Genomic DNA, 13,749 nt, shown 5'->3' on the forward strand with positions numbered 1-13,749 from the left:
TTCACCAATACTGTTTCCACTCAACCATACAAAGGGCAAGTGTCTGAAAAAAAAACAACAGTGTTATATGGATGAAGTGCAAACAATTTTCCAGTCATGTGATTCTGTTATATCATTCTGAGAATAAGAGTGCCTCTGTTTTTCAGTTTCACAGGAGATGAAAAAATATGTAAATTTCACCTGAATATTATGGCCAGTTAAGAATGCTTTTGAATTGTTGCTATGATTTCATGATGATGTTTTATCAAATAAGAAAGTTGTTGAACATTGGGGGTGGGGAAAACTATTGCCATTTCTAAGTTGCCCCCTACCACAATGAGAGCTTGTGAAATGTAAGAAATGAAGGATGGGATGATGCCTGCATTATTTTATAAATATATTTTCATCTATTTTGGTTATATTTGTGTTGGTTGCTGTGTGATTACAGAGGGGTTACCTCCAACAGAAGCAGACAGCCTGGAGACCAGAAAACAATCAAAGACCTCTGATAGCTCCCATTTATCAATACTTAAAAGACAACACAGATAACTGCTCTGAAGTCTACCTCCTAACCTCCACCCAGCCCCTCAAGTTCTATGCTTCTAATAATGAGCTCTCAAACCACATAGAATATCCCAGATATAAATATCTATTACACTGAAAAACGAGACATACTTTCATAAGAATAAACTCCACAAATTAGAAAAAGATCAAAAACTAGGAACAACAAAGTAACCTTACTATAATTTTGTGACAAGAACTATAGGTTTTATTAACCTATAATCATCAATGAAATACTTCAGGTACTAGCTCTACTGCAAAATGACATGTTTCAGCACTATGGTCAGTCCATGGAAGTCATTTTCTGTATTTACCCTCATAAGTCTCAAGACAAATCACAGTTTAGGAGGTTAGAGGAGAGAGAGAGAGAGAATAAAAGTTCATGCTAACATCTGTATACTTATTTTTCCCCCTATTTTCTCCTGCTATTAATTTTCCACATTGGGAATTACTGCAGCACAAGGCTAGGACAACTTCCCTACACACTAGCCTCTGATCAGGAAGGTTCATGGCCCCATTCATCCAAGTACTCCAGACATTTTTTTCCCCTTAAAATGACCTTTATCCAGAAGGTCTAATTTGTGAAGCCCCAATATATCCTTGACCCATTTCTAAAAGTTTTTCAAAGACCATATTTAGGTGTTTTTTAATACTTGATTGATCACACTGCATAATAAATACATGAGCTCTGATGCAAATAAGTGAACGTTCTGTGTGTGATTTGAGTCAGATTGTGGTGAGGAAAAAATGAGGGTAGTGTAAAGGAATACATTTATTACAGTTTTTAGTGGTCCAGATTTGCAGAGCTCCTGATAAATGTGTGTTCATATGTATGTGTCTGACCTGAGCTTCGCATGTGCATATGTTCAGTCTTAGCCCTCCAACATGTTGGGATTTCCAAGTCTCACAAAAAGGAAGAGAGAGGGCAGTGGTGTCCTCTTTGAACATCCTGTTGTAGCCCAAAACACAGGGTACAGACCATAGTTGTGATGCCTTAACTGGCTATATGGGCACTGGATTCCAAGTTGGCCTTCCTATTGGTTTATCCCAGTAAAAACCATCTATGGGCCAGGACAAAATTTTCACCAACAGGAAAACAGCATCATAAAGATTTTCCTAGACTGTGTCAGGTATAATGTATCTTTCATGGCCTTTGATGTTCCAGTGGCAAATAATATTATTGAGGAGCTGAGCACTCTCAGCTGAAGTAGATTATCATCTGCTCTGAAATCAGGCCACTTATTTAGATACCCAATATGAATTCAGTGTTGCCACTCTCACAATTTTATTGTAAGTCTCTTAATATTTGACATTTTTTTGTAAAGCCCTGGCTCCTTGAGCCAAGTGATTACATTAGAATCTCAGTTTTCTTTTTTTTTTTTAAAGTTGCTAGCCTTCATGGTTGCATTAAAAAGCTTGAAAATGTGACTCCGGGTGTACCCTAACGGTTTAGAGATGAGACTGTAAACAAAAAGAGACCATCTTTTAAAAAAAAAAACTGATATTTTTAAGCAAATCTTGTGGTTTGGTGGAGAGCTTGATTTACAATTTTTGAATACTTGGAGTTGGCCATACTGATTTGGTTAATTAACTTTAAGCCACACATTTCAAAAATTTGCCCTAAGCTACTGGCAAGTTTGAAGTTTCAGAATTAAGGTATTTTTCAGGTAGAGTGGAAAATATTTTCAGAAGAAAGTCTTGATGTATGAAAAATGCTTATTTTGATATCCTGATAACTCAATATGCTATACATATATTTTTCTTTAGATTTCCAAACAAACAAATCATTAAGAGCATATGAAAAAAGTATAGTGCTAAAAATGGTATATTTACTCATCCCCATTACTAAAAACTTGATTGACCATAATCTTGATGTGCATTTAACTCAATGGCAACACTCATCCTCATTAAAGACTGTCAGAATTATACTAGGTAACATGACGTAAAACTATAAACAGTTGAGAATGAAAGTCTGCAGTATTTTTCAGTGCAACATTTGCCAGGTGTGAAAGAGTCCTTAATAAAAATTTATGACAAATAGATATGGCACTAGACAGCTCAGACATTAGAAGACTGACAAGTACTTTAAATCATGTTTGATGGTCAAAGATTGTTGTGGTTTAAAGTAAGAAAACTGAAAACTGCACACATAGTCCTGTTCCTGAAATCCCTCTGCTGCTGCCAGTTCATATTAATTTGACAATTTGTTTATGTGCAAGTTGGGCAGTAGATTTTAAACATGATTCATAATGAAAAAATGTCTTATTTATCAAGGCATATGACAACACCTAGGCGATATTTCAGGTAATTGTATATATTTTTAAGCCTAACATTATAAACTTGAGAAAAGCTTATTTAATTTGGCTTTAGATTAACTATACTTGACACTTATATAGTATCTGTAATGGGTTACCAGAGTTTGCCTGAAACATCCAGCTCTTTACAAAGGTTAATCTTTCTGGGAAATGGTTAAGTGGGTTCTGCCAACTCACTAATGCAGTGGGGTCATTCCATTGCTCTACATATGCAATAGTAAAAATTATTTCAAGCACTAGCTTGATCACACTGAACACATGCAGAATTTTCTACTCCAGGTTTTTTTTTCTTTCTAAATTAAGTAATTTAATATATTTCTTTTTATGTAGATAAATGTATGTCATAAAATATGCAGGATTTACAGGTGGTTAGGTTAACAGTGCTATAGGCAAATTGTTCATTTAAACTGGTTTAAGTCTTAGAGTAGTTTTAAATCAAAGGAGTTAATGCAAATTTATATGGGTGTAACAGACAGCAAAATTTAGCTCCACTTTTAATAAAAAACAAATCTAATTCAACTATACAACCATTAAAATGGGTTATTTTTAATTTAGGGGGGAAGGGAAATAACCCCATCTAAGCAGGGGTGCAGCAGTGTTGCCAACTTCAAGAGATCAAAATTCATGAGTCAGACCCCCCCAAAATCATGAGATTGGCCCCCAAATCATTACATTTTTAAAAAGGATTATATTGTGTTTTAGGTCAGGCTCATATTTGAATTACCCCTGCCCATCCCTAGTGTGTGCACATGTGACAGTTAGTGTTGCCCACTCTCCCGCGTACTGAATAGGGTGATTTGGGCCCTTGCTGCAGCAGCTCTCCCCCCCCCCCCCCACCCGCATCTGCCTATCTCTTGCCCAGCAATTAACCCTGTCCCTCAATCTCCCATCAGGTCTCTTCTCCCCACCCAACCCCCCTCAATTCAATTCAGCCCCCCCTCCCCCACTTGGATCTGCCGATACAATGGACTTGGGGATTTTGCCTTTTGCCTGTGAGGGAGGAGGAGCTAATAGGCTGTTGTGGTCCCTTGTATCCACTTCATATAAAGCCATCACAGACATGCAACACACAGCCTTCTGCTGCTGCTACTCTGCGTTCTGTACCCTATAATGGGGGGGGGGGGTAGCTTGAACTGTGTTTCCAGGATGCTGTGGGTTTGATTGACAGATTTTTACATCAGGAAGGAATTTTTCCTTTGAGGCAAAATTCACAAGGCATCCAGTGGGTTTTTTCACCTTCTTCACAGCATGCTGAAGGTGCAGTTTTATGTTAATAAGGCATATGGGCAAGATTTAAAAGTTGTAAGTTTGTATGTGAAGTTTGTAATTTCCTCAGGACTTGAAGCCAGTCTCCAGTGCAGGAGAGAGGTTCAAATGGGTCAACTCCTAAATGTGAACATGATTAGGGGATCTGGAAGATGGGTATTGGACTCTTAGCCAGTAGGAAGAAAGGAAGAACTTTAGTCTTTGCAGACTGAGATAATCATCCTGTAACCTCATTCCTCTTTGTGTGTGGAGAGGGAGAGGATTCAGGCTAGGCCTTATTCTCAAGGAACCAAGCGTGAAGTTTAGTTATTTTGTATATGGCAATTTAACATCACACATGAACCAAAGAAATGCCTGATATTTTGTGAAGGGTTTAGTCCACTCCCCATTAAGGTGCAATCTTCCACTTTAAAATCCAATTCTGTCCATTTTTCCATTCTCCTGCATGTCATGCTCAATTGACTATTCAGCTATTAAATAGTCCCAATTAGACTTTGAAGTTCACACCTCAGTGAGATGAATAGAGTGGAGGAAGAGTGAATTTCCAGCTATATAGTTTTTGTTTAATTGGGAGACTGCTTTCTGTGATGTTGGCAGCAGCAGTGTGAAGGCTGTGTATTTCCAGCAGAAACAACTTTGATTTTGCAGAACATTGCAGAATGCAGCCAGAACTGCAAAATCTGTAATATTTTCACACCCACATTTTTTGCTGTTTCCAATATGAAGGCAAGTTTGCTCCACCACCACCCTGTTTCTTTTGTGGGGAGGATTTTGCTGTGTGTGTTTCACTGAGTCTTTTAATATCTTCCTCATTCAAACTGTCTCAGAAGCATCCTGAGAGCAGAGACAGGGATTGGTAGCTCTCTCACCCAGGTCCGGCTCTGGCTTTTTTGCCGCCCCAAGCAAAAAAAAAAAAAACCTGGCCAGCAACTGGAACAGCAAAGGCGGGGAGGGGGACAACCGGCCGCCCAGCTGGAGCAGCAAAGGGGGGTGGGCACAGGAAACCAACCTGCCGCCCGGCTGGAGCAGCAAAGGGGGGGCCGGGAATTCCGGGAAACCTGCCGGCCGGTCGGAGCAACGAAGGGGGCTGGGGGGGGGCACGAAACAAACCTGCCTGCCGGCCAGACGGAACAGCGAAGGGAAGAAAAAACAAGAAAACAAAAAGAAAAAAAATACTTGCGGGGCGGCGGAAGCACGGGTGCAGGGGGACTCCCAGCCCTGCAGACCCCGGGCAGCAGTGCGCACACCCCAGCTAGCGGGGGAGAGAGGCGGAGAGAGAAGGGGGCGGCCAGAGCTTCCTTAAGTGGGGCGCTCGCCATGCGGCCCCTCCCGCTGCGCCACCTGCTGGGAGGGCTCCGCGCCGCTCCGGTGGGCGGGCAGGGAAGGACGCAGTCTGCGTGCTGGACTTGCTGCAGACCTGGCACCGCTCCCAGCAGCTCCCCTCCTCCGCGCCGCCGCCCCCTACAGGATGGCTGGAGCAGCAAACCAAAAGAAAAAAACCTGCAGGGGTGGCGGAAGCGGTGAAGCGCAAAAAGAAAAAAAAAGGTTTGGACGGAATGCTGCCCCTTGGAATCTGCTGCCCCAAGCACCAGCTTGCTCGGCTGGTGCCTGGAGCCGGCCCTGCTCTCACCCCCACTATGTGATTTGCAGAGAGGAGAGCTTCAGGGTCAGCTCATCAACATTGCTTATTAATCCAAAACTACAGCCAAGCTGTGATATTATCACTTCTCTGGAATAGTTCCTGGAGAGTACTGGTTGTTGACAAAGGGCACTGTATCAGGCAATGTTCAACTGTTTGCCTAGGCCATTGTTTCTCAAATGAGGCCACTGCGGATTTTTTTTTCTTTTTTTTTTTTCTTTTTTTTTTTTGCAGTCATGACAGCCTCCAAAGCATACATCTGACAAAGTGGGTATTCACCCACAAAAGCCCATGCTCCAATACATCTGTTAGTCTATAAGGTGCCACAGAACTCTTTGCTGCTTTTCCAAAGCATGGATAGAGATTGGAGGGGCGGGTGGCAAAGCAGCAGCCCCTCCCTGCAGTGCCCAGCTGTTGCACCTAACTAGCCATTACCAAGGGCAGTGAGGTGCACTGTCTCAGTGTTTGTGCTGACGCCACCTGCGGGGATCAGCACCATGCACCACACAACCCCCTCAGGGCTCCAGGCAGTGCCTCTGGAGATATGTGGGACAGCATGTGCAGCACTGGACGTGACTCTTGTCAGTGGAGGTGGTTGCAGCATTCAGTCACTGGAGTACTCCCCTGGGCAGCTCTCTTGCTCCCCCACCCAGTCAGGGTCCCGGCAGTCTGGGCTCCACAGGTGGCCAGTGAGTTCCCAATCCACCTTCCCCAGGGCAGGCTCATGCTGAAGTGCCGCAGGAGGCAGGACAGGGAGATAGGTTTGTCATTCTGAGACCACCAAAAAAATTGTAGTGAGAGACCTTGGTCTAGGCTCCCCACATTCACATTTGGGTAGGGAGTAGGGCATTCCCCAACTTGCACTTGGTCATATTGTCACCAGACTTTCCCACACCAGCGCTCACTCAATTTACTGTACACTAGTGTTCTCATTTGCGTTCTGTGCTTGGAGTGCAGGTTGTCCAAGGTCATCAGCATTTCCCACCATTTTGTTACTTTGTAGCCTCCACATTGGTATTTTGGGGGTAAGGGATTTTCAGCCACAAAGCTCTTTCTGGGCTTCAGCCTCTTGGCTGGTAGATTGTATCCATGCAGTGGGTCACCTAGATCATGAGCCTGATTCTTCTCTTGCCTTTTTACTCATGGCATCCTGGAGGTGTAATTCCTGTGAGTCAGTATAGTGATGACATGTCTTTCAAGTAGGGTGACCAGACATCCCGTTTTTAAAGGGACAGTCCCATTTTTGGGGCCTTTTCTTATATAGGCACCTATTACACCCCATCCCCTGTCCCGTTTTTTTCCACAGTTGCTATCTGGTAACCCTACTTTCACGGGTCAGCTAAATAATTGTAGGTGCTCACCGACCATGCTCAGAAATGTATTTATAATCAACCAACTTCTTGACTTTTAAACACTTTCCTCAACCTAACAGAAGCACTTCTCCTTAAGGACCAAAGTTTTAAAAAGTCTCAAGTTTAAAATGAAGCCATTTTTGCTGTGCCAAAGTTTAAAAACTGTCTCTAGCCTTGTAAGGGAACGGGAGGAGGAAGGAGCAAATTTTCACCATTAAAATCTTTAAAAATGATACATATTAATGCAGTGTTCACAGTATTCTCTACACTGCTCAGTAAATACCATGATAATTTTATCTTTCCAAGAAGGTTTTCAAGATTTTAATTGTGAAATGAATACATAGGCCCCGAATCAGTAAAGTGCTTAAACACATATTTAAGTCTCATCTATTTCAAAGGGATTTAAACACATGGTTAAAGTTGAGTATATGCTTAAATTCTTTGCTAAATCAGGGCCATATTGTATATATTCTGCTAAACTTTTAAATTATTACTGTATTGTATACCACACTGAAATACATGTCTCATAACAAGTAATTTCTTACAGTACCTGGGCCCTTCTCTTTGTGTTTAAAATTAAATGAGTCCACCTTAAAACTCATAATTTTTTTACTTTGTTGAAGTCTAGCCAACACTGCAGTTTAGTAACTAATATCACCTAGCAACGTGGCCCTTCTGTTATGAATCGTGTTGTTTCAAGTCAGTAATTTCTTGTAGTTTCTTGTAATTTATCATTTAGAAATATATAAAAAATAGACCTTGATTGAAAACTGCAATAATTTCTTGGGGGAAAAAATTCCTTCCACCTGCCTCCCAATTTAATCAGCAGGATTAGAGCAAAAAAACAACTTTACTAAGCTTTATGCTATGAAAGATTTCAGATTCCTTTTTTAGTCTCTAAAAGCACTCACATTTTATGGCACTTAAAATGTGACACATGCTACCACTAATGTCTTCAAAATACAGTACAACTTAATTTTTATGTTATCGGTAAAGGGATTTTCAGTGTTTGTATCTTTGCTTGACTTCTATTTTATTCAAATGAACACATTTCCAAGTACTGCAACTTTCATTTTTATTATTTTCTTACAGAAGTTATTACAATAATAATAATGAGTTTATCATTTGCATTAATATAAATTTCTTTCACAAGTTATAACAGGGTTTAAAAGAGAACTAGATGGAGGTTAAAACCATTAATGGCTATTAGCCAGGATGGGTAAGGAATGGTGTCCCTAGCCTCTGTTTGTCAGAGGGTGGAGATGGATGGCAGGAGAGAGATTACTTGATCACTTCCTGTTGAGCTCACTCCCTCTGGGGCACCTGGCCTTGGCCACTGTCAGCAGACAGAATACTGGGCTGGATGGACCTTTGGTCTGACCCAGTATGGCATTCTTATGTGTTGGATAGTTTAAATGTCATAGAAAGTTTACATAAGGCTTGAAAGAGAAACTGTCATATGCCCTATACATCAAATCTTGCTATTCTTATAATAGCAATCATTATTTTTGTGTGCAGTTCCTTGAAGGGATGACTTGGATGAGTAAAGATTACTCACATGAGTAAGGGTTACAGAATCAGGTCATATACATATTAGCTTGCTGTTTGGTTGTCTTATACAGTACAAACACTTTGAAACTTTAAGAATTGCAAACAGCTCTTCAAATAGCATTTTTAGGGATGAAAATGTAAATTTGCACATTACTCTAAAACATCTTTGAATTACATTTACCAGTAAGAGCAGAATAATGTTTTTAAAAATGTCCCTAATACTGCATTGTCTGTGAATCAAGTTTTCTAAATCTTCTTAGAAGTTGTTAAGCATGTCATATGAAAGGAATTCGGTGTTCATATTTCCTTAACAAATGACATGTAAAGAATTTGAACGTTCTTTTGATGCCATATGGGTTTTTTTAACCTCAATTTTTATAGGCTATTACCTTCAAGGTAATTTTTTAAAATACCTATGACAGATTCTTAAAATGAGCATTGGTCTTGTATGCTGATGTAAGCATTTTCTGAACAGATAATTATGACACCTTTTACAACTATTTAGACACTAATATAAAGAAATGAATGTGTCTATTTTTCATCTTGGAGAAAGTGGAATACAATCAAAACTTAGATGTATTCAATAAAAATCTTAGCTATTTACAGTATATCCAGTATCTCTGTATGAATAAAATCTAGATAGATTATCATTCTTATTTATACAAGTAGGCATCAGAAACTGTGTTATGATGCAACTTGAAAGTATCATTAATAGTATGAAATAAAAATAGTTCAATACTTTGTAAAACCATGTGAAGCTTCTGCTGGGAGGGTCTTACACTGTAATATTTCATTTGTTACTTCTTTATTTATAAAGATTCTGTGTAACTGTTTCTAATGTTATATTGCTTTTAAATTTGGCAACCTTTGCTTAAACTTGGGCCCAAGATGTAACAATAGTTAAGATTTGGGCCAAATAGAATATTTGTTAGGCCAGACCTAGAGAAAGTACTTGTATGTATATTATGTATCCCATCTGCTTGATGTATTTGATAACTGAATCCACTTCACACCTGGTATGAACAAAATATATGGAATAATCTTTAAAATGAGTCCGAACCTCGCAGTCTTTTTTTTTTTTTTAAAGGGGAGGGCTAATATGGGAAGAAGCACAGACAGTACATTGTTTTGCCTGGCCTTACAAACAGTACTCACAACTCATACAAATACACACATAGTAACAAATGCCTTAAACATACACACATGTAATGAAACAACATGAATCTCTGAAGGGTTTTCATTTGCATGAATTAATAAGAAGCAAAAACAGTGATACTAGTGTTCCTATTTATAACTTAGGCTATGTCTACAGTAGAGGCCTCACAGCAGCACAGCTGTACCAATGCAGCTGCGCCTCTGTAAGATCTCTCATGTAGCTGCTCTATGCAGACAGGAGAGGGCTCTCCTGTTGACATAATTAAACCACCCCCAGTGGAGTGGAGGTAGCTATTTCAGTGGGAGAAGCTCTCCTGCCAACATAGTGCTGTGCTCACTACCTCTTATGCTAGTGAAACTTATGTCGCTCAGGGGGGCATTTTTTACACACCTCTGAGCAACATAAGTTTTGCTGACATAAGTGGTAATGTAGACATGGCCTTAGAATCTGATAGTTTACTTTTGGCACACTACCAGTGTAATCTGCAGGTATCAATCTTCTAGATCAGCGGTTCCCAAATTTGTTCTGCCACTTGCGCAGGGAAAGCCCCTGGTGGGCTTGGCTGGTTTGTTTACCTGCCGCATCTGCAGGTTCCGCTGATTGCGGCTCCCAATGGCCACGGTTCGCTGCTCCAGGCCAATCGGAGCTGCTGGAAGCGGTGGCCAGTACATCCCTCGGCCCGCGCCGCTTTCAGCAGCTCTCATTGGCCTGGAGCAGCAAAGCACGGCCACTGGGAGCTGCGATCGACCAAACCTGTGGACACGGCAGGTAAACAAACCAGCTCGGCCCGCCAGGGGCTTTCCCTGCACAAGCGGCGGAACAAGATGGAATGGAGCTAACCTTATTGTATTGATTGTATTTGTTGGTTGTGAAGAAAATAGATCTACGTTAAGCACAGAGATTCATTTAGAATACTCTCATGGTGTAACATGTATCATGTGCTATGGTATTGTATTTATTGGATTCCATTGAATTGAGTGTATGTGAATAAGATTACTATTACTGATTTATGATGATCAAACAGCAGCAGGCAGCAGTGTACCATACAGTCTGTTTTTATGATTAATGTGGACTCATTTATATTTTGCACATACATAGCAAAATGAATTTGTCTGTTGTCCAATACTTGGAATTAGATAGTTAATTATGTAGTTGAGAATGTTCAGCGTGTGTGTGTGAAATATTCCATTTTTTGTATGAGAGAAACAGCTTCCATTATTTTCTCAATCACTTTTTTCTAGCAGTGAATTGGTATTCCTTCATCATATATCATGCAGGGATCAGTTTGTAATTAATATTCAATTTTACCATGCTTCAGCAACTGAAAGCTTTAAAATTTATATTGATCATGTTAAGAAGTTGAGAACACATTGCACTCTTGATATTATATTTTTCCTGTATATATTAATAAATGCTGCTTTGCTAAGACAGCAATGTTGTCATTTCCCGCCTTTAAGCTGGTAATACTATGAGGACATGGAAACCCAGCCCACGTGGCTGTATGATTTTATTTTAAGACTAAAATAGCATAGATGAACTAAATTATTCAGAATCAATGTGAATATTAAGTAATCTATTCTAGCAAAACATTCTTAAATGAGGTGGATGGTGGAAAAGACTACATCTTGTTGCTCACATTTGCATCCATCTAAAAAGAATCTTTACACCTCTTGTTATAAGGTGTCTAGATCCTAGTGAAAGGTTATAAGGAAAGGTGTTAACCCTTCTCTCTCTGGTGGAAGGATGTGTGGGAAGGAATCAGGGAAAAAAGAACTTAAGTTACTTTTAATTCTTCCAGTGCTTGTCTTCCCACCACCACCCTCTGTCCCAAGGAAGAAGCAGGGACTCTGGCCACAAAAATCTTGGAGTTTTGCTGGTGACAGAGGGACATATTTGCAGAGATCATGTTTCTCCACACTAGCTCCTAGGCCCCTTGTAGCTTTTATCAGCTCCACTGTACAGTTACTACAAGGTCTTCCTCCAACTGTGGTGATCTTTTTTAATATGGTGAGTTAATATAGTTTCATGCAGAACCCCAGCAATTTGTGGGAGAGGAGGGAAGGGATATAGACACAATGTGCATGACCTCTAGCTCTATCCCTAGCCAGCACCTTCCTCCCACGTTCTCGCATGCATGGATTCCCCACAGATATTCTCCAGATTCAGAGAATGGGAGAATATTTTATGAAATCAGCTTATCAACATTGTATTTTGCTATTCCCATGAATCTATGAGGCATGATCTGTCCCTCCACAGGGCTGTACTTAAGATGATTCTGAAAATAATGACAACAAAGTGTGTTGCTACCTACTCATTAATTAAGCAGTATTATTTATATACATCACAATCTGACAATATCTTCTCTGTGTTTCACACTGGATACCAGTTGATTTCTGGGTGAAGTTTAAGGTGGCTGTTCTGACTAGGGGTGCTGGAGGTGCTGCTGCACCCCCCTGGCTTGAAGTGGTTTCATTTATATACAGGGTTTACAGTTTGGTTCAGCACCCCCACTATAAAAATTGTTGCAGCACCCCTGGTTTTGACTTATAAAGCCATAAATGGTTGGGTCTTAGTTACGAAAGACCATGTGATTGCACTATAGATGCAATCACATCTCCTGTTTTTGAAGGTGTGGAGGCTGGCATTAGGACATTCTGAGAAAGCTTTTTGAAATCAGAACAGCAAACATCCAGACTAAAAGTTGCATTAAAGAATCCCAACTCAGGTGATTAAAATATGTACCTTTTATTGCTTAATTAAAAGTGATCTGCAGAGCGGAAATAATGGCCTCAAACCTCCTTGTCTTTCTTCATGGTGATACCTGACAGTACTTGTTTTCTTTGTTTTATTCTTTTTAAAGGGAAGTGGTTCTGGTTTTTATTTTTTGTTTTTCATTTGTTTGTTTTTGCTTTGTCTTACTTTGTTGGTAGTGGATTTTTTTAAATTGGAAATTCAGGCCCATCTAGCTTGGAGAGCTCTATAATGAGTGGTAGAAGAAATGAGTGTCTCAAGAACGTGAAAGCTGAGCAATTAAGAAGAGAAGATATTTTTTAGTAAGACAGTATAAATGTTTGTATTTGCCTTTGTTATTACTTATGTTCAATTGCTAATTAACAATTGGAAGAAAGACTGCTAATGATTCCACAATATCACCCATTTAACTGAGGTATAGCTAACAACACCTATCTTTTGAGGCATCCAGAAGGTCCTCCAGCAAACCAGAGAGGACCAGTTTTGACATTCTTGATTATTCTATAATACTACTACTAATAATAATAAAAATAAGAAAAGTAAGGAAAAATGTAGGCACTACACATCACGAAGAAGCACAAAGGGACCTGTATCTCTTAAGAGGGCAGTATTCAATCCCCAGCCTCTGTGTGTATGTAAGCAAAAGTTTGCATGCACATCAATGACCACACACTGCAGGTGCAGGTGTCTCAAGGAACATTTCAAAAAGGCTAACACCTATACATGTGCAAGCATGAGCATGTCCTAATGCATTCTCTGGATAAATATTGAATATTTTAATACCTGATCTTAAAAAGAGTTTGAAGTTTTAGTCTAGGAAATTATGTCTCTGAGACTTGAGATAATAAGATATAAGCTGCTGAAATGTCCATCTCTAACAATTCAAAATAAATTATCCAGATTTCTATGAAATGTAAAAGTTGGAGGTTTAAAATTAGGGTTGTATAGTTTTAAATAATGAATGAAGCATTGCCTAAGTTTGATCAGCAAGCCACTTGATAAAAGCTACGTACTTTTTTTTTCTCATTTGAAATTACCTATGAGAACCTAACAATAAATAAAATCTAAATAAAAACTATCACATAGTTCAACAGCATTTATTAAGGCCTGTTAATGACTTTTGGAATCAGGCTCAACATTAGTTTGTTCCAATATGAATTGAAATAATTTGTTTGTACA

General features: G+C 39.7%; 1 protein-coding gene across 9 annotated transcripts in view; it reads left to right on the forward strand.

The window, feature by feature from the left end:
* CSMD1 (CUB and Sushi multiple domains 1) overlaps positions 1-13,749 on the forward strand; it is a 1,616,238-nt gene that overhangs the window by 394,245 nt on the left and 1,208,244 nt on the right. The window lies entirely within an intron of this gene.

This window comes from Mauremys reevesii, linkage group 3 (genome assembly GCF_016161935.1).
Source record: "Mauremys reevesii isolate NIE-2019 linkage group 3, ASM1616193v1, whole genome shotgun sequence".
NCBI lineage: Eukaryota > Metazoa > Chordata > Testudines > Geoemydidae > Mauremys > Mauremys reevesii.